The 23,099-nt window shown below is 38.1% G+C and overlaps 1 protein-coding gene across 4 annotated transcripts in view; it reads left to right on the forward strand.

Moving 5' to 3' along the window:
• LOC124145676 (serine/threonine-protein kinase 10-like) overlaps positions 1 to 23,099 on the forward strand; it is a 128,915-nt gene that overhangs the window by 90,861 nt on the left and 14,955 nt on the right. The window lies entirely within an intron of this gene.

A 23,099-nucleotide genomic window follows, 5' to 3' on the forward strand; every position in this document is an offset into this window, starting at 1 on the left:
ATCCCGACATACATTTTAATTAACAATGAGGTAATCTGAAAGTAACGAACCGGAATAGTTCCATTTGTGGACAGACATTAGTTAGTGCTTGGATGCTATGGTCTAATACTGCACAGACAAATCCTTCTATTGATTCCAGGAAAAGATTGGCCTCATTTGTAAGTCCCCAGTCAGAGAAAGGTCCTCCTCTGTGTGATCTACATGAACTGTCTTGCTGTTATTTTCTACCCAGACAGGATTATTGACTCGATTGGGCAATGTAAAGACTATATCACTGAAGAAGAAGGAGCTTCAATTTCTGCACATATCCTTGAGAATATAAATTGCCTTTGTCCTATTCCTTGACCGCTGGTCTTGCATTTTGATAGCTGGCCACAGGGCATAAGCAATCCAGACAGCGTTTAACTTCACAAAATAGGAAGAAATTGGCAAAGGAATATGAGTTCCTGAGTCTCAGCAAAATTTGCTTGTAATCAGGATAAATTAGTTATTAAATCACTGTGATGTGTTGCTGTTATATTTACTTCCAATTTATGTGGTTTTAGCTCTTACACCCCTTATGATTCTGAAGCATGAAATTGTCCATTTCAGAAAGGTTCTTGAACAAATGTTTTATTCATCCTGAAATCAAATCGTAAATTCAGTTTCCAAATTAAAAATGATTTAGCAGAAACCTTTACATTACCAAACAACCTAGTGAGTGGTTCCTGTCCAAATAATCGTTTATAAGTGTGTTTGGTTGGAGCACACCATCATCAAACTTGGATGAGGAGAGCTGGAGAATGTCTGGAGCATCCTGCACGATTGACACATTTGGCAGCAGCCATGAATATCGAGCAATTGCAGGCAGAAAACAGGAGCCTGCTTCACTGTCTTTCAGTTCAAACTAAATCCAGTTTGTGTCAGCTGGAAGCACCAGTGGAAAAGAAATCACTCCAGCGTTGGGGATCAATGGAATCATTCTCCTTAAATTGACTGAAATGTGAAATGTTTTATCAGGTCAACTTTGAAATAGTTTGTAAAAGGCCTTGTGGTTGTGTATGGGAATTCGTTTAAAAGGATATTGATCAATGAAATTTCAACTGATTTGGGTCAAAAGGTTGTTTGAAGTCAAGTCTTTGTTTGGCTTTTTTTTGACTGTGCGTGATCAGAGCTGCTGATCATGTCAGTAAGAATGTAGAAATAAGATGTTTCTGTGAAGATTAATGCATGTGCAGTAATATACTGGTAGTTATTTATTAGAAATATATAACGAAGCATATTTGCTGATATTTGATAGTTTGGTTGATAATCCATGACAGAAGAAGAAAAATGTGTATGATGAGCACAACATGGCCATGTTTTGCCAGATAGGGCTGTAATAATTCATTGGTCAGGAACCACAAAAAATAGACCTGCTTGTAAAGTGGCAGTTTGAAATTAGCTTGCAGCTACAATTTAGGCTGAAATTCCATCCAAATGGGTTTGTTTAAAAACTTTCCTCAACAGCCCTATTTTGGGCAGATCTAAATACTGCAATTATTTGCAACGTTAGCAACAGCCTCTTCAGTGACCACTTCAGTGCTGCAGGAGAAATGACTGCTTCAATATGCAGCTTCCCAACAGAGGGGGTTCAACCCTGTAAATGACGATTGAGGAATAGCCGGGAGAAGGATGATGCTTCACAGCGTAACAGTATCGATCCACAGCTTTTTGCTGGAAAAACAAAATGGAATTGGCAACGTCTTGTTGGAGGTTTAATCCAGCTTATCAGGAGGATGTTTCGGCCCTTAATTCAGTTTCCTTTGAAAAAAATGTAGATTTGAAATGTGGTATTTGAACTTGAAAAAAGTTGATCATAGTTTACAAAACATTGGTTTAGTCTGTTTTCAGAGGTAAGGCCTATGTCACTTTGGGCTTTCTTCCCACTGTAAGATGACATGCTGTGATGTAACTGAAATATTGTTCAAAGTGGCATTAAGCCCATCTCTCTCACTCACTCACGCTTTTCACAGAGAGAAGTAGCTGGCATGTGTGTGAATTAATTGGTTGTAATTTTGTGCTGCACATTGCTAATATGGATGCCACTTGATCATGCCTTACCCTTTTTGCGAACACCTGGTGTCATCACTGACTTTCAATGAACCATTCATATACTTTTCAGTGTTATTTTGCCTTTTACGCCCAATGGATTCTGTTAAGGTAGATAATCGAGACTGGTTATCCATAATTTGGATATGTTAAACATATGCACATAGTTACGGAAGAGTCACAAATTATCTCTTATCGGTATGCTTTAGAAAAGAACTATTTGAAAATAATACATCACTGCCATCAGGGTTTTATTTTATTATTATTTATTTAATCATCTTAAACCCAATTCTGAGCTATAAATGTTGAGTAATAACAGCCAGGAATACAGTCTCATTGTAACTGGTTTGTTTGTTGTTTAACGCCGCCGTCGGCAATATTCCAGCCTTATGATGGCGGTCTGTAAATAATCGAGTCTGGACCAGACAGTTCAGTGCTTGATATAATGAACATCGGTCCATGCAGTTGGGATACAATGACATGCACCAAGTCAGCAAGCCTGACCCCTCGATCCTGTTAGTCGCCTCTTACAACAAGCATGGGTTGCTGAAGACCTATTCTCACCGTGATCTTCACAGGTCACTCCTGGTTGGATGTTAATGAGCTATCCATGTGTATAGCTCTTGCATCAGTGCTTGCATCAGGCCTATTAATATAATCAGAAACTGCTGGAGTGGAGTAGGTGTATCAACTCAGTAATGCATGTGAGACAGGTGACAGGCAGTTGTTCCATCTTGAGCACTTACCCTGCTGAAGTTGTTGCATCTCTTATAAAAAGCTTATATTTAAAACAATAAGTTGGATGTGAAGTTATGTGAATTTGTCTCTTCAAATTTATATTTTGGGTGAGAGAGAATTTTTGGAAGTCAACTTCTTTGTTATGAAGAACACTTTTTGGAGAATATACTTCCATCAGGTGATCACTTCTAAATTCCAATCAAAGACTTACATTTGGGTGGGTGGATGGATTTTGGGAAAAGTGTTTGCAAGTCACAATAAAGAGCATGTTGATTCTAAACACAGGTACAGATTATGTCTGCTTCTGTGATAACCACAAGCTACAAATGGCATAAAAACCCACCCACCCACCCACTCATATATGAATATTGCCAAGTGCGGCATAAACAACAAACAAACAACCAAACTTATTCCAAAAAGGGTCATTAGTTTCCCATATGTTTCCAAGGGATTTTTTACTATCATCTTGTTTTGTCAACATAGAAATTACACATTAAAGCTTTCTCACCCTTGTTTGTACTAATCAGACAAAAGTCTGATTTTCAAGAGTGTTCCCATTGAACCAGGATTTATTACATTAATGCATGCGTGTATTAATTGCTTTTAAGCAGACATTGGCATCTCAACTTTCAGCCCGTCTCCTTCACAAGGCATCTTGTTATTGCAAATAGTGCCATGTACTTGCTGGAAGTAAGTCTGTAGTGACATGCGTAGATTATACATCTGTTATCAGGGCTAGTTATTTCAAGGAGGTGCTATAAGTATCCACTGAATGGCACTTGCAACACTGGTTAACATATCTCCAAGGTTGGGAATTAATGCGACTTGGCTAATCTGAGGGGCGTTGGGGTAGCCTAGTGGTTAAGGTGTTTGCTTGTCATGCTGAAGACCCAGAATCACTTTCCCACATAGGTACATTTCTGTGTCACTCACCATATTACTTAAAGCGGGATAAAACCAAATTCACACACTACTCTTCAGTAAATATTTACTACTCAAAACAAGTTATAGCATACGCTCAGTTGGCAGACTGTATGTTACAATATTGACCGTCCATGACAGATTAACTGTAGACATATGACAAAGTCAGTGTTCTTGAACTTCTTTAGTGTTGTATAATATGCCTTTGCAGTGATTGAAGGGTCCTTGAGTTTTTTTATGTTGTATTTGTATCTAGGTTGACCACCTGATTCTAACCCATAACATTAGAGATATGACAAGGACCTTTGTTGTGATTAATTTGGAACAGTGCCTTGGGTGCTCATACTTCATATTCAAACAAATCCTTAAACCTACACTCATGGAACATCAGCACAATTGCAACTTGGGTGCTCAAAATTATGGACAATGTACACTTTCGGGGAAATTTTAGAGACATTTCCATAATGTTATCAATTCAATACTTCTTTGTCATTATCCTGACACTGTTGAAGACATTTCAGTGTTAAACGACCTGTCTGTGGCATTGGATATGGAACAATCTGTATGTTTTGTGCAAACTATGGATGTCATCTGATTCAACAAATAATAGCCTTTTGCAGATTTTCAGACAAAACAAAATTCCTTTCAAAATCTTGTGATATTAATCACTGGATTGTCTGGTCCAGACTCGATTATTTAGAGACCGCCATCATATGATATAGCTGGAATAATGCTGAGTGCGGTGTTAAACAACAAACCAACCTTTCAAAATCTGAACTATGGCCATTGAGGGCCATTGCACATGCTTAGGTATTTGAATGGGTTAATTGTCATAATAGTTTCATGTTATGTCGTTAAAAGGTTGGTTAAGGTATAACATTTTCAGAAGATGAGCAATAACTACAAATCTTCTTAGAGGTAATTCAGTTATGAGGTTTATTTACGAGGATTCTATTTTCAACTGAGCTCTGACATTTCAAGAATTTCTTAAATCAGTGATAGATGTTCTTCTTAGGGTTGAACGAGCAGTAATAAATGTGTGTGTAGGAAGTTCACGACACTACTGAGTTTCCTCTGTTATTTGTTTTGCTAGATACCTTTAATTAAGATGTTGGACAGCTTTTGAAATTCTCACAAGCTTGAGACTACTTTGTGCTGAGGACAAGTAAAAACCCAGGGATGGTCGTACTCAGCATTTGAGGGTCATAATTCTGAACAAGTTCTCAGTGCTTCAGTTGCTACAAATTGGAACTGCAAAAAAACTGCACAAAACTGCATAAACCTGACAGAAAATGTAAACATAGTAAAGTATTTATTTCTTGTTCAAGCAGGACTAGCTACAAGCTCTGAGGACTAGAAAAATAAGGTTCGCACTTGTCCCCCAAAATTAAATTCTAAGGCTGTTATTCTGCTGACATCTGCAGAAAGGAAATTCCATTGTGATGTATTAATCAATCTCATTGAAATCAGAGAAATTAGTTCTCGCTACTGCTAAACAAAGATCTGAGGACATCCAATTAGGGGTCACGTCAGAACGACCTTTCATCCAACCAATCAGAGCGCCGCTTACCAGATTGTGAAAGTGACAGTCGGAATGTGTTTTCTGATCATGCAACCACGAAATATTTACCACGGGGTATTCCGAATGACAGTTACGGGTTTTATGATTATATCCATACAATCTAGTTCATCTATAAGCCATTCCAGAATGTTCTTCTTATCAGTTTTAACATTTTTTATCAAGAATACGTCAAAATATGTTTCGAAAGTAGTCGCCAGTTTGAAACCAGTGTCGTAATGCTCGAGAAAGCTGCCTTCTGATTGGCTAATGTCGATTTCTTGTCAGTCATTTCATTGGTCGGTCAAAATTTCGCAGTAGCAAAAACTAAGATCGGATTCAATGAGATTGTGTATTAAGTCACACGTAAATTTAGGTGTTCAGGCTTTTTATAGACTTGATGACCACCTTTAACCTACCCTGAATAAAGCAATAGCATTGTAGCAGTGTTACTCTAATTTGCCTACACTAGTCCCCGCACCCCATTGACAAGTAGACATGGAGACTGTCACCAGGCGGCAGTCAAACCTTAGGCGCCACAGCCATACCCAAGTAGAAGTGGCTCACGCTTTTGGACAGCTGATGAATATACAGATTACCGTAATGTGGTCAACTTTGATGTTTTGCCTGGAAACAATGCTGCCCCACACTTGACTAGTCAAGTAGTTTGGTGCTGTCCGTGGACACATTTCCTGCTGATAAATATACAATTGGCTTGTTTACACTGAAACAGTCTATCATTAGTCTGGTCTTGTTGCATTCGTCTGTAATGTGTTGTTAAAGATTATATTACTTTATATGGTATAAAACAGGAAGTAATTTCAATTGACCATTGACAGTGTTCCAAAAAGGATATACTAATTAGTAGGTGCCAAAACAAAACCTTTTGCAATATGTTGATCTGACCATTAATTTGATTATTAAAAATAATTACTGAAGGTTCATGTGAGGTGATGTTATGGTTCCTAAAAATGTTATCATGTTCCATGTCATATTGGCCTTTTCTTGACAACAATTTATTCATGTATCTATGTAAAATTTGATAAACAGTAATGTGTCAAAACTCTCATTTCATTATTTGAATCTTTTCATGTTTGAATCTTTAAGTAGCCTTTATGATCTCAATTTCAAATAATTTTATCAATAGTTACATGATCGGGAAGGTTTGCGTGAGCTACAGTGCCTAATTGCACTATTTTTTGTGCTCTGCACCTGGATAGGCCAAGTTATTCGTCTGATGGACCAATCATAGGGTCATGTTCTCGTTAATGGAGCTGTTGTACAAAACAACCTTAGCGCTACGAATGTCGTAAGTCTATGTTAAGGTATTCGAGTTACGATCACCCTGGTTGTTTATGCATTCACTTATTTCGCCTTATTCCTGGGTTTGATTCCTCACATAATAAAAACATGAAATGCATTGTGGGTGTTTTTTGGCATGATATTGTTGGAGTATTGCCTAAGAACATACTGACAAACTCCTTACAATGTGATAAACCAACTTGGAGCATCAAGTGCAATATTGTTCAAGAACTGGATATATCTGTTCCCACATGGTCAATGTACGTTCCATCAACCATCCTCACCTTTCTGTATCATAATGCTATCCCAGTATGCTCTATCAACCCTATTGATCCACCATCAGGAGTTAACAACAAACAAGTTGGGCGTGTTTACAGTTTGCTGCGTATTGGTGATAGCAAACTAAACCTGTATTATCCTTTGTCTCCCCTTCGTCTTTACGTCAGCCTGGTGTGTCACTGTCCTCACACCAAACAACACAGCCCACATAGCACTGTATCGTAATTACCATGTGTAGAGGAGAGTTTGTCAAACAGGTTACCAACAGATAGGAAATATTGCCCCTCCTTGTCATTGTTCCAGGGCTGTACCGAGGTGCCAAATAACAAATAATTACTCTCGCCTCTCAAACGGCCATATGATGATTCGAGCCTCAGTAATCCATGAAGAAATTTGCTTTTCTTGTTATTTTGAACTTGAACTATGTGAGTAGCAATTTTCCGTTTGTTTCTCTATGTTTGATTTTAATGATGCCAATACACTTTGAGGTTAGCAATATTATTTGATTGTTTGTTATGTCCTTGGACCTGGCATTCAAATATAGGTTGTAGGGTATGCTTTTGCATATCATGTTTCAGAAGAAAATAACCTGCCATGCTTTGTTGACGGTGTATTGAAATTGTATTCTGATCACAATGTAACAGTATGGTGTTTGGAATCTGTGTCCGAATTCGGCATGTTGGAATATCTGTGTGTTGACCTCGGCTGAGATGCGTAGTACCAACGCTGATGGTGGAGAAGTGTAGGGTCAACCCTCAGCTGTGGTATGTGGCTGCATCTTCCTCTCATGATGGGGTAGAGATACATTTGTTAGGTGTCTGCAGACAAGCAGAGGAAACCTGAGCCCTGTTCTCCAACATGTCGTTTAATGTAGGTTTGCTCATTGTTATGTTTGTGTGTATTGAAAACATATGATAAAGTAGTGTTTCAGATCGTTAAGTTCTAGGACATCGTCTAATTGTCATCCGAATGTCAAGATGTTTTTGGTCAAATTTGCTTTGATAAATGTAGAAGAATGTCATCAAAAAGTGATAAAATGATAAAAATGTCCCAATGACATTTGTCCATAACAAAATCACTGATAAGAATACATACCAGTCTTAATAACCCTTATGTTAAAATGTAAGAATTAAGGGGTTTCTTAGATTCAAATACCATAGAAGACCATAAGCACCTCAGGACACCTTAATTTTGAACACTTCAACAGTATTGTTTTGACATTAAAATAAGTATATGCTCAATTGTATTTATAAGTTTCCTTTTGCTTTAAGCTTTCGCCAGTTTTAGGAATCATCTTTTTTATGAAAAAAAGGAAATTCATAATGTACATTCACCCCATACCCCTGATGCCCCCACCCATTTAACCTGTCCCCCTTCATGCTGTCTGTGCCCCCCCTTCAGTATCAGACAAGTACAGGCAAGTGTTACTGTCAATTTGAGAAGTACATTGCGGTCATCTATTCTCGGATCCACAGACTTTCCTGGAGGTCGAGCTGACATTTGTACATAGCACAGGGAGCACTAACTAGAAACTACACCTATGGATATGGTATACGTATTGTATTACACTGGTCCAAGGTGGAATATTTAGTACCAACTATCTTATAAACTTTACCATGTCTTGTACGGCATCTTTTCATCTTCTTTTCTCCAACACCTGGTATCATCTCTATGTATAGTGATTCCTGAGCATATGCTTTTTGCATTGTGGGGATTGTGTGATGGATTCTGCTTTTGAGCAGAAATTTCTAATGAATATGTAAAAGGTTTTGTCGCTTTTATCATAACTGTGACACATGGAGGCAATGTCTCCAATTGTCCTGTCATATACAAACAAACACAAGTCAGTGTAGATATAATATGTTTGGATTTATTAAGCTGTAAATGTTAGTGGTCATTAAGGACTAGTAAAACAAATTTCTTCAATTCGTATGAATATTACCAAGCAGCTAAAACAGTGATTAAGTTAACTTGACTGAAGATACACCAAAGTCATTTTACACGATTTTTGGGCCTTTTTTTGTCATGGACTGAGATGAATGTTTATTTGCCTTCTCAATAACCTGCAATGTATTTGCTCTGGTGTTAATGTGCACATGACACTTCATAAAGGATAAAATGCTTCTGTTATATACCAACTGTTTAATGATGTCAAAAAAAAAATCATTTTGTGATCATGAACTGTTTTTGTTTTTAGTGCTAAAAAGGAAGCTAAAATTCATATATTACTCATCTGCTGCAGATTTATGTGAAGTTTTTAGAGAACAAAAATGCAAATATTGCGTATGAAGATAATTCATTATCATATACAGCCTGTTTGAAACAGGTGCTCTATCAAACAGGGCGAGAACGTACAAGATCAGTTGGTCCGATGTGTCTCAGAAAGCTTTTCAACATCAGACTGCGGCAGAAAATGAAAATTAATACAAGAATATCAAAATGTTTAACACTTGGGAAAATCTGTGCTGAACACCTTTGAGTCTACTAAACAAACTTTTATATCTTTTTCATACACAGGCTTCGAGATAGTGGTTGAAGTCACATGTGATTAAAAATAATATTGTGATGGCTCAAAGAAGTATATATTAAGATTTCATAGTAAAATATGTAGAATAAGATTAGAAAAGTAATCCATTTGTTCATTGCTGTAGAACACCTGTTTACAAATAGCAATCATCCTACCATAGACTTTATCGTGTAATGTTCAAATTAATTCCGCCTGTCCAAGCAGGTTCTTTAGCGATAATGTATTCATAAGGTGAGACATAATATATTTGTAAGGCAAAGAGGCAAGCAAGGATGACCTCATTAATGAGTAGGTGACAAATGAATCAATCTTTTGTGAAAAAAGAGGAAGTCACAATTTCCGCCCTGAAATTGTCTGACCCAGATTGTTCTATGCGAAATTACAGGGTCCTTTGTTGTGATGTGATCATTGGAAATTCCTGTTTTCCCTTAAGAATTACTATCACACTTCGTCACCTGACTCGTTCTCGTGAGGAATGGCCCCTCCACATTTCCTGGGTCCATCATGATTCTGAAACAGTACTTTTCATCTGTATGATGAAGCATGGGAATCATGCCCCCGCTTCAATGTGTAAAACATGGATATTTTAAGAAACAACTAATATTAGTCCACAGTTGATTTGTATGGAAATGGTTTAGTATGTTTGTTGTATAAACATGGCGCAAGACTTTGGGCTTGAATCTCGGTGAATGTTTGACCGTCCGAATCACATCGCAAGTCAATATTACCCAGCATGCCATGTCCTCCATTCCATCATCCAACTTGGCGAAGATTCCGTGAAACAGGAAATGGCATCTACGTGCACTCAGACGGACCCCCGTCACAGATATCCATGCATTGTTTCGTGACCAGATGGACCAATATTGAACATTCATAACAAGCAAATAGTGGCGTTAAATTCAATTATGCTAATGCTCCTCCCCAATGCCACAGTAATGAAAGTTATGTAAATAGAGAGTTTTGTCTGGTTATTTGTCAGGATATTGATTATTTACAGTTTTGTAATAAAACATTTATTGAAATATTTGTTAGAGATAATGACTTAACAGAAAAATGATTTTTCGTCGTTGTAGTTATGCCCTCTTTTGTTTGGACTGTGGAATCCTAGAGAGAGTTTTGTTTGCTTTGAGATTAAAAAGAAAAAGAATAATTCTTCAGTTTGTTCATAACTTGATGTCTTGAACTGTTTCCCTTCAAACTATAAAAAATTTAAGTGAAAAATATGTCCAAGAATCACCAACTTGAAAAAAATATGTGAAACGTCAACGCCAGAGAAAAAACAGTCTTTGTTATCCGACAAAACAGCGTTTAAAGTTGTCCTGCACCAGGACTGTAGAATATATTTATTTTATGGAGAGAAAAACCCAATCTAGATATGTATACAAAAGCAAGTCTAGCCAGCTCAAGCTAGCTCTATGAAATCAGCATTGGAAATTATTTGTTTAATTTTAGAGGTGAGAAGAGAATTGTGTCATAAGATTTCATAGACAAAATGTGAGTCTACTTAAAAAGCAAAATAGTGAAATTTGTATGAACATCTACTTTTTGTTCATATTTGCCATGTGCTCACAAAAACCCAGTGAGTTTGACATACAATGCATGGAAATGTCCGTGAGGAATGCTTGATGTCATGTTACTGTCATAAATATCATTTGACAAATATCTCCTTGGAAAGAGTTATTGATTTGCAATGGAGACGAGTTCCAGATAGTTGATCTACTGTTTCACTAAGTCAGTCAAGCGGTTGTGTTCTGCAGTTAGGAGAAGGCCAACATGTAGTTCTATCCTTCAACAACGTGAACTAAAACTGACATCCTTGTTGATGTAATTATGTCTTCCACCGTAAGCCCACTAGACTCCATTTACTTCCAACTGCAGTGGTGAAATATTCCTGGAATGCACTGTGTTGTACTCACCCTCTGATGCCTATCCAACAACAGCAGTGTATTGTGGTTTTTGTGCATGCTTTATATACGTCATGGTTTATGGTTTAAATGTCAGTAGAGATGTAACTAGGGCCTTTCATCTTTATGGAACTACAAATGGCCCAGCAGTCTAAGGTGCTGCCTCTTTGCAGCTGGTTGTGAGTTTGAATCCCAGTTTCACCCTGATTGTGATCCTTGGTTTGTTAGCATAATACTCATGAGCTTCACCGAAAGGCTAACTGTCTACAATCTGTGTGATGTTGGGCTTTCCTGTAAGTTTAGTATATTCTGTTAATCCCACTTACTCACTACATCACTTTCCCGCCTCTTCTATTCATCATACAGCATTATGAGGATCAAGAATTCATGGTATGTGCCATGTTCATTTAAAATGGATGACTTGGCTTTGGCGTAACAGTGAGATTGCGAGTAACTGTCAGTGTAGTCACTCTGAAATTCAAACATCAGATCATAAATATTTTAATGTGAATTCTGTCACAATATGTCATTTCCAGTACCCAGTAAATGTTTAAAGAATAATCCTTAATCAGGAGCTGTTTCGTTTCCCTCGTGTCCAGTTGTTGAATGAGTTAAATGCTCTGGTGCTGAGTCCCTGAAGGAACATCTTGGTTAAATGTACTGATTCTGACTACTCGAGGATATTAATTTTAATCTTCTTGTGTCGAAACCGTTTCATGTCTTCATGGAGATCAGAAAAAATAGTTGTGAATGCCAATCGATAATACTCGTTCATGTCTACTTGGTTCTCAACTATAATCAGACAGAAAATAAGTCAATGAGTAATTTTGGCTCTGTTATCATCTCTGAACAGAAGCCTTGACCATGCTGCTAGTATGGTGATTTGGTGGCTTCAGGTCAATTTCAGACCCTATTTTGATCAATTACCAATGCTTCTTAAAGGCTGATTTCATTCCTCATGCTACTTGATTCTACTTTGGTCAGTAGGGACGCTCTCCATCTATCCCTAATGTATCAAAGTCCCTAAAGGCAATATTGACCAATAAAATCCCATTACTGGTGTCCAGTGAGGCCCTCTACTTCCAGGGTAACCACTTTTGTTTAAGAAGTTGCCCCAGGGAACACTTGGCCTGATTCGCAAGCAGGTAGAATTTACTGGTGGCATTTCTGGAGGAACAAGTGAAGGGGATCCTTCCCAGTAAATGACTGTTTCTGCGGTTGTCGTACCCCTGCACCCAGACTCAGATAGACTTAGCGGCAGCGACCTTACAGCTAATCAGCGTTATATTCGTAGTGAGGTAAAGCCTGGCAATAAACGTAATATCGCTAGTGAGGAGAGACTCATTACATTGATTTCCGTGGCTCAGAGATGCTTGCATCTGAAATCCCAGGCTGCTTGTGGTCATGCTGTCATGTGGTGCTACTTCTGTGTAGGTGCTTGTGTGTGAGGGGGAGTTTGGTTGGTGGTGGCGTCCTTGCGTTGCTATTCTAGCCAAAGGGGAGTAGTGTTGTCAATTTAGAATTTAATTGTAGATGAATTGTATTCTCCTACGCAGAGATATTTTAGTAATGGTTTTGTATGGTTTTAATGTTTCATATTTCTACGCCCACATCAGATAAAGATATTTTGCAAATCGTGTTTTCTTTCCCTTTTTAAAGTCGGCCTACAAACAACTACTTTTGAAATAAATATCAGTGTTAATAATGTGATCATAAAATATATGTGCATATTTAAACAATAAAGGTTAAACACATAGATTTAATAACATAGAGCTGCGACAATTTGAAAAACAGGGACAGTTTCCAAAACTAAGACTGAAAGTCAATGAGTCCTTGTCATAAAATTTAATTTGTTATAAAGCGATCAAGAATGAAGCACATCATCATACACAATCCCGATATTCGCATTAAAAATCTGTTTTGTTGCCGCAGAAAAAATTACTTGGTAAATTTGAAATTTTATTTTATATACAGAGATTAAGATAACTAAGCCGGATACAACAATCAGCTGTACACACGTTTGCTCCCAATCTACCGTTGATTCGGTTCAAAATTACCCAATAATATTATATAACTTTAAGGAATTTTGATACAATGCTCGGAAGAATTGTACTTGAAACTATTATTTTATAAGTAATAATATATCCAATATTGTGTTATTTTACTTTGCAGCTTTACTATATATAGTTGAAATAAATTAATAACCATAAGTGTAGCTTAGTAACAGCTGATCACTATTGCAGATACTTTTTATGTATGGACAATTTGACCCATCACCGTCGGTACTCCCGTGCTCATTCACGGTAATGTTTTTGTGCTGGGGTAAAAAACATCAAAACTCATCTACCCTGTTGAAGGGCAAGCACCCCTTGAAATCACCCAAATTCTTGTTACGAAAAACTTGCCTTTTACATGGTGATATACCGTAGATCATTGATTCCTGTCTAGAAATATAAAGATTGATTGACCTGCTCAGATATGAATAATGTAGAAATATAAGAATTGACAGGCAATTGCTGAGTTTCCCTGCTTTACAAAATGCAGAACATTGTCTATAAAAGTTTATTTACATCACAAATGTTGATAGGAAATAGCACCATCAATACCAGCTCTTCATGTTATCAAAGTTCCTCGTTAAGAAACATTCAATCGAGTAATTTCTAAAGTTTTAAAACAACCCAAATCACAATCATCGGTTCACTCCTGTTATAGGTAATTGTTTACTGCCAGTAGTGATGGCAGAATATGAAATGAATAAATATTTGCAAGTTTTTATCGAACGCCTTGAAAAAGTGGCTTGTCAGGAAGTTGCTTAGTAGCCCAAGAGCAAACATGGCGTGGAGAAGGAAGTGATTCAGGTTCTCGCAGTCACTCAGATAGTGCCAGTCCAGCATGAAGCCTGTCGGGCAGGGATATGGGCCGGGGCATTACACCCTCACTGATCTCATCAGCCAAAGTATAGCCTTGCTAGGCACCTGTCACCAACAAAGGTAGGCTCGTTATGAAGAACACCTGCACTTCAGGGGATGTCATTAGTAAATGAACGTAATAACATAATTAGCTTCAGATGAGTTCTTGATTAAGTGCATGGTTTCAAGCGCACCTGTCATTGGATGATGTAAGTCATGGAATGAAGCGATTTAATAACCATATGATTACTGTCGGAATGAGGAGCTTGATGAAGCATAGTTACTTGAGGTAAATTACGAGGAATCGTTATGCATGATTATGTTGTAAGTTACCTTTGTAGAAGAGGGTCAGGGAAATGTAGATTCTACAATGGTGAAGTTCGTGTCATTATCCATGATGGTTTAGAGTACTGTATAATCAAAACCAATCTGGACGCCATAACTGCGTTATATCTGAAAGTCACTACTCACATGAAAGTGGGCAGGTAGCCCAGTCGGCTGAGGGTCTGCTGTTGCTGTGTAGAGTTGTACCCCTTAGGTGTGCCAGGAATCTGCTATCATGGGTTCGAATCCCTGACCCACCCTGATTTAGTTCCTAGGTTTGTCTGCACCATACCCGTAGTCGCCAAAGTGGTAAATGTGATCAGACCTACAGCACTTTGAGCCTTTCTCCCACATCAAGCTGACACTGCGATGTAACTGAATTACTGTTCAAGAAATTTAAATCAAACTCACTCACTCACATGATAACAATATGATAACATTTCCCTGGAAACAATGAAGCATAGCTCTAGTCATCTTGGTTGCATTATGTTTTAAGTTAAGAATTCATTTACCTTTTTAGTGTTTGGAATTTGTCATATCATTTTCAGTTTGTCCCAAGTGATCAGTGTTTGATTATTATCAGTTGTGAAAAACATGTTATTAAAGGAGAGGGTCCACACACTTGAAAGTCTATCTGTAAATTTAATGAATGATTTTAAGAAACATTGAGCAAATAATAAAATCCTCTTTTGACAACAACATTAAACTATCATTGCATCTGTACAAGTAACCATAAAACCATTATTTATAACCCATTATCAAAACCCCACATCTGCGTAGGAAGATCATCTCCTAAATCTGAGATAATCATTCTTTTTTATATCACTGATAAAATGTTTTTTCCACCCACATAGATGTTATTCAAAGTTTTAACTGAAACATGAATCACAAAGAAGCACAAAGATCTCTTGTGTTTTTTAACTAGACAGGTGTACTTATCTTTCATAATTCAAAGATTTTTTCTTCAAAGTTTCATTAATTCTGTGAAAATGACCTTGAGTTGTTTCTGTATTCTCTAAGTCAGGTTGTGAATATTGAATTACTAAAACTTTGAAAGGAAACTTGCATGATGTCGTAGAATATATGCCATCTGTATATACAATATCCTAATGATCACGTTACAAATTGTGCATTGGTATTGATAGATCTGTAAGAATTTCTTTCAAAGGCAAGGCCACATTCCTACTTTGAACCATGCATGTCTTTGTTATTCACATATATTGATATGCTTAGTTTCCACATCAAAGTCTGTATTGAAGAAGAGTGAGTGAAAAATACACACAAAAAACCCGGAGTGAGTGAGTATCGTTTTACGCCACTTTTTGCAATATTCCAGCAATATCACAGCGGGGGGCACTAGAAATGGGCTTCACACATTGTTCCCATGTTGGGATTCAAACCTGGATCTTCGGCGTGGCGAGCGAACGCTTCAACCACTAGGCTACCTGACCGCCCCTTATTGAAAAAGAAAAACTCAAACATTATGACATTTGTGAAGCCATGCTGATGCCTGATAAATTTCAGGCAATCAGAGACCTAGTCCTGAAGCACAAATGAACATTTTCAGTAGTAAACAGATCCATAAGACTTGTATAAATATGAACATTTGGACAGCATCTTTGTTTATTTTATCATTATAAGAACTAGTGTGTGTGTGTGTATATATATATATATATATATATATATATATATATATATATATATATATATATATATATACGTTAGTTATCAACACTGTTGTCATATCTGTATGTATTGTACTCAGTGGGGATTCTGTGTGACATTATGGCCCCAGCAATCTATGCTGGTCGTTTAAAGAGACAACCAAATGGATTGGGTGGTCAGACTCGGTGACTTGGTTAATAGCGTGTCCTTATATCCCAACTGTGTGGATCACTGCTCACATTATCAATCAATGGATTGTCTGGTCCAGTCTCCATTATTTACAGGCTGCAGTCAAATAGATGGAATATTCCTGAGTGCAGTATTAAACAACAAACAAATGAATGTATTGTAGCAGGGTCGATCCCATGGGATGGATTAATGTACTTCACAGCTGATTTCTATTGTTCAGGGTCCTGGGATTCTTTATCAGTAATTATTTTTTACAATCAAGCTATGATGATGAGTACATTACTTTCATCCTTCATCTTCATCATTGGTTTAAGACTATGGTTGTTTGTGAAACATCTACATTTGGGGAGACAACTATCAGAACTATTTGTTTCACATTGGCAGTCTCTCAGACCCTGTATGGCAATCCACTACCACTGTCATTATCAAACTGGCAAAAATTGTAGGCAGGATTTGATATTTTTACAATTCCCCTCGACTTGGATACTTGTGACTGTATTTCACCTTTCTTTAAACATTGGATTGAAACATTGACAACTTTTACTGAAAATGAAAGATAGAAACCTCCCAATATTTGCATCTATGTGTGTCATTCATTTTGAATTGTCAACATTCAGACCTATATGAGACATAAGCACACCTGTTTTGACAATACAACATTCCGTATGCATTAACAGGGAACAATAGTTAATGTAACCCTTACATGCTAAGGACTATCTAGACATGCTGTCGCCGTTGAAAATTCTGCTTCTAAAGTGAGTGTGTTTTCATTTCTGTGGATTTCATGTGAATCAGAATTTTTGTATGTGTTGATATTTCTGGAGGAGATTGTTTGGGATATATTTAGAAAGTTGGTCATGCTCAACATCAATGGTGTTTAGTAAACCTGAAGCTAAAGTGTTACCGGACAGATTGGTGGTTGAATGTTGCTTTCAGCAATATCCAGCAACATGAAGGGGAGTAGGGGAGCCTTTTCGTTCAAGTGTTTGCTTTCACATCAAAGGCCAGAGTTCAGATCCCCACCTGGCTACAACATGTGAAGCCCACTTCTGTTGTACCCCGTCATGATGTTGCTGGTATCTTGTTGCCTAAAGTGGTGTAAAACCTTGTTCACTCACTCACCCAGCAACATGGTGGCTGGGGACACCAGAAATGGGCCTCATCAGACACATGGAACAGGGGAGACACTAGCAAGATTTCATGAGATAAGTAATTTAATCAATTTGTGTCTTTCTCAATCAAATCATGACCTTATTATGACCCCCTCAAACTTGCCTCACAAATGTCAGACGCTTCATTAACAAGAAAATATCATTCTGATCCAAGGATGAGCAATGCCTTTTTTACCAAGTTAATCTCTCTGTGATTGACAACAATCCTGAAAAGTAAATTGTGTGATCAGACAAGGTTGCTGAAAAACATGAAAGCTAAATTGGACCAACAAAACTAGTTTCCTGGTGCACTGAAGTAAGGAGAATGTGAGTGACGTAAGCTGGCTGGTGGGGAGGTGTTTGTTCTCCACGGGGAATGCAGCTGCACTTGGCTCTCTCCCCAGGTGAACAGAGTGACAGGCTCTGCAGAGGAACCCTAGAGGTTGACATGCGTTTAGCCGAACCGAATACACAAGACAGAGTACAGTAGTTAATACTCAGATACATCTATATAAGAGTCGTATCGATCGTCTTTTTCTCTTTTCCCCAGACAACTTAAGTTGTGCTCTACCAATTCATCCCAGCCCTGTGTTTTGGTTGGAGTGGATGGTTGTTGTTGTGTGTGTAGTCTTACTTGATATCTGGTGGTGTGTTGACTTAGGCTTGGTGGTAACATGCCAACCTGAGCCTGACAAACAGGAAGAGGGTGACAGGTGCCCTGCGAGGTTGACTTTTAACACTTGCACACTGGATCATGTGGTGTTTACAGTCTTCAGAATACCATTACTATGAATTTATTGTGAAGAGGAACACAGACCACTACCTCAGTAACTGATAGGGACACTTGTGAAGGTGTTTGTCAATATAGATGAAGTTTCGAATCCTTACATGGGCACAATGTGGGAAAACTGTTGTATGTCCTCTGCTGAAATATTGCTAAAGGTGGTATGAGATCCCTCACTCACTCATTAGGTGGGTTGAACTTGATGCTCATCATATCAATCACTGGATTGTCGATTATATAACAGACCACAGTCATATAGCTTGAATATTGCTGAGTGATGCGTTAAACAAACAAAAAACACTCCTTCACTCACTCACTCACTCACTCACTCACTCACTCACTCACTCACTCACTCACGGAGGCTGATATTAAGCCTTGTAGGAGGTGCTCTGTCGTGCTCATCGCCATGGAGTAAACTTCCTCGCCTGCAATTTGTGAAACCAGGTATTGGTAAAACAGAGTAGCACTGACTCACTCACCCCCTTGTCTTCAGTTTCATATGTTCTTCTCATCCCATTGCATACCATTTACATGCACATATAGTTATCAGTTTGGTGTGTCATGGAATAGCCCTAACAGTAGTGGGGATATATAATCACAGATATGTTCTGTATGGACACACAACACCCAACTAGCAAGACAGAACAGTGTCTGTGTTTTGTCAGGAAGTGATTTTTTTTTTTCAATGATTAAAAAAGGCGATTTAAGAAAGGTCAGTAGTGATGAGCAGCTACATGTAGAAAAGACAGTTATCTTGCGAATACATGCAATGTTAACATCTGACATTATCAGTAACATAGTTATGGACATGTTGTGTCAGCAGTGCAACTCCAAAGGCGCCACAGACACCAAAGCTTCCTCTTACCGCACACTGTACAGTATTACCTATATGTCAGCATGCCTCTTGGTTGTATCCACGTGGGGATTCTGGTTAGAATAGGTCCCAGCAACCTGTGTTGGTAGTGAGAAGCGACTTACTGCTTTAGGTGGTCAGACTCGTTGACCTGGTTGATGCATGTCCTCTTACCCCGACGCAGTAGATCATTGCTCACAATATCAATCACTGGTTTGTCTGGTCCTGACTATTATTATTTACAGGCTGCAGTCATATAGTCTTACAGATCAATATATGACTTTGTAACATGCAAGTTTGCATTCCGCATTTATATTTTAACTTCTTTATGTTATATTGGGGTCTTTCGGTTTTTATCTTGAAGTCTTGGCTCAGCTTTTGGTTTGTAACAGTATTGAGGTGAGAGAAATTCTTCTTCTTTCTTAGATGGCTAGTATGCCAAGTAGCAGATAGCAAAAACTAAATATATGTGGTCAAGGTATACTTGAGGTCATTTACAACAAAAACTGATCATGTATTTGTTAATAAGCTCAAGAATTCAGGATATTCTTTTGAAGATGTGGTATTTTGTTTGGTTTGTTATTTTTCTTCAACCTTTTGCAATATGTAGAGTAAAGAATGAACAAATCGAGAACTGGAAGGTGCAGCTGTATAAAGTTAGTGAATATTTATGTACTTACCGTGTGTTTAGTCTGGAAAACTCACTTAATCTGACTTTTTTACTTCTGTTTATTATGTAATATGATAATCAAGCAGCTTTCATAGCAAAGATGACATTATGTCGAGTGTATTGGTTAGAAAGTGTTTTCAAATGGCATTCAAACTCCAGAATTTGGATCATATTAATACAATAAATATAATGGTACTGATTATGTTTCGCTGCTTTCATCGGTAATATTTGTCTCGTAACTGTATGTCCATTGTGGAAATAAAATTATCATAATTCTGTTACCCTGGTAACCTATGTCTACATTACATTTTGGGCAGTGATGAACCGGATGTATCATCAGTGATGCTTGGTGGGGCCAGGCTGGTGTTACCCTTGTTTCTATTTGGATGCTAACCCCTGACAAGCACCTGTCAACCTGAAGACTATATTTCCACGCAGCAGGAGATTACGACCTAGGTCAGGATCTCCTTGCTGTGGCTTCTTGTCACAAGATAGATGAGTGACGTCCTGTCAGTGCGCTCTGTAGCTGTATTGAATTGCTGCATGGTGCTGGAAGGTGGTTATTGTGATCACAAGAAGTATCATCATGTTGATGGCGTTCTGATAAATATCAGTGCTGACCTTTCAGAACTGTACGAAGAGTTGGTATCATATATGAAGAAAATGATTCTGGAATGTCTTTTGTTGGTAGCTCTGCTAATGGGAAGTAAGGTAAACTCGTTATATGTCTAAGTAGGAGTAATTCTGCACCATAAACTTGTATTTCACCTGAAACTGGAGTGTCTGTTAAATGAAGGTATTGATTTTTGCTTGACTCAATCTTGGTACCTTCCAAACAATAAACATCATTTAGGAGCCATGATTATATGTCAAAGATTGAGCTTGATACTTCATCAGTTCTGGACTCCAAATGATAACAGTGTTCTGGGGTTTGTATGTATTACTCTTGTGGTTTTCTACTTGTCATGGTCATTTGAATGTCTGGTTAAGAATTGGTCTTGCTTGTCATAAGATGCGACTAAATGGATCAGGGGGACTCGGTTACTTGGTTGATGCATGTAATCGTATCCCATTTGCATAGATCAATGCTCATGATGTCAATCACTTGACTGTCTGGTGTGAGAGTTTGTATATATCACTCTTTTGTTGTTTTCTACTTGTCATGACTGCTGAATTTATAGGGTCATCAACAACACATTATGCTGTACCTGAGCTGGTTCAATTGTACTTGTTCAGTGCACAAAGGGTTATGTCCCTGTTTCTTTAGAGGGAAAGGTTATTTGTGGGAATATACCAGTTACTGAGTAAAAGCCGACTCTTCAGACTTGTTCCATGGTCTTCCCTTAGCATGACAACTGTAACTTGATTAAGAACAGGACAGTATGATGTTGCATGTCTTCAGTTTGTGGGATTTCCTCAATATTCAACATATTTCCCATGTTCATCTTATGTCTTGTCACAAGGTCAATGAGTGACCTGTCAGTGTTTGTACCTCTGTAACTGTATTGAATGGTGTTGGAAGGTGGCTATTGAGATCACAATTAGCATCATCATTTATATGTATCTGGACCTCTTCTGCTTATAAGAGTAGTTGTTGACTGAAGCAACTACGGAACATTGACCAAGGCCCAAAGCATCCCCACACAGCACATTCTGGAGAGCATTCCTGTATGTATAGAACCAAGTCAATGGGTGCCATGTTCTATATCTTTAGTGTTGCACTTTCTGTCCCAAGAAACCCATACCAAACTGGCCCCATAAAGAGGCAACATGGCCTTCAGTATTGATCTGACAAAAGCCCCGGCCACTAATGAAGCCATTTCCTAATGCATGTCATTCCCTCTCAAAGACTTATGATGAATGACAGCAAGGACTGAAATGTCCACCACTATGTATAGACTGGGTACATCACGTCAGTACTATGTATAGACTGGGTACGTCACGGCAGTACTATGTATAGACTGGGTACATCACATCAGTACTATGTATAGACTGGGTACGTCACGTCAGTACTATGTGTAGACTGGCAGTGTTCTGGGGTCCTTTAGGTCTTCCATGGTATTTGAATCTTGGGACCCCCGAAATCTTTCTCTTTTAACATTAGGGTTATGACAAGGACCCCTTGACTCTCATGCATATTTTCAAACAGCCTGGGCTAGGATATTCACATGTATATAGTTATGTCGTTCACATTCAGGGGTCCTTGATTCCCAAAGGTTTGTTCCTGTAGTATTTGAATCTAGGGACTCTAGTTTTCAACATTAAGTTTATGACACCTTCATGCTTAATTTCACATACTGCTTCATTGATGACTGTCTCTGCCTACTGCTAATACCTCTATCTTGGGTAAGGGATGCTAAGTGTTTCAACTTGCAAACAGAACCTCTCCTAGGAATTGTCTTGTTGCGGGGAAGTGAATATATTGAAGCGTGTGTCACAGTGACTTGCAGCTTACTGTATGAATGGGAATTGCTCTGTATTAGATGTTTATCGATCAGGGTTCCTTGTCAACGGGATCTCGGGAAGGTTTCTGTACCAAACCATAACACTCATACACTGTGTTCCTTTACATATTGTAAGAGGCAACTTACAGGATCAGATGGTGAGGCTCACTGACATGTCAAGATCCCAATTGTGTGGATTATGCGTATGTCAATCACTAGGTTGTCTGGTCTAGACTTAAATTGTTTACAGACTGCTGGAATATTGCAGTGTTAAACAAGAAAACAAACAAGTCCTTGACTTATTTGCTAGACTTTTGATAGAGAAATAAACATAGATTTGACATTCTATGCTATTGAAACCATGGCCATGCCATCAGTTTACCTCCATCTTTTTTTTATAGACTGGTTTAGAGCAGTAACCAAGTTGTTAATGCGTACCTGGTCACACAGAAGACCCATGTTTAATTCGTCACATGGGTTTTTTCCCTGACGTGATATTGCTGGAATATTGCTTAAAAGTGGTGTAAAACCATACTTGCTCACTCACTCATTACTGCTAGGGGTTCCAGCTGATTTCTGAAAAGATCATCCTGAATTATCAAACCTGCTGCAACATCCAACCAAACCAACACATATAATGAACATTTTTATTACCAAACATATGATCAATGAACATGAAGACAAACAAATAACATGTGGAAGCGATACTGACCCTAACCAACCAATGAACATTACTAGAAGACAAATAACATGATGAAGCAAAACTGTGAGCATGCTGTCAGTCCCTGATCCCTGATGTGTTCCTCCTCTG

Source organism: Haliotis rufescens, unplaced genomic scaffold, assembly GCF_023055435.1.
Source record: "Haliotis rufescens isolate VD_foot unplaced genomic scaffold, xgHalRufe1.0.p SCAF_12, whole genome shotgun sequence".
In the NCBI taxonomy this organism is placed as follows: domain Eukaryota; kingdom Metazoa; phylum Mollusca; class Gastropoda; order Lepetellida; family Haliotidae; genus Haliotis; species Haliotis rufescens.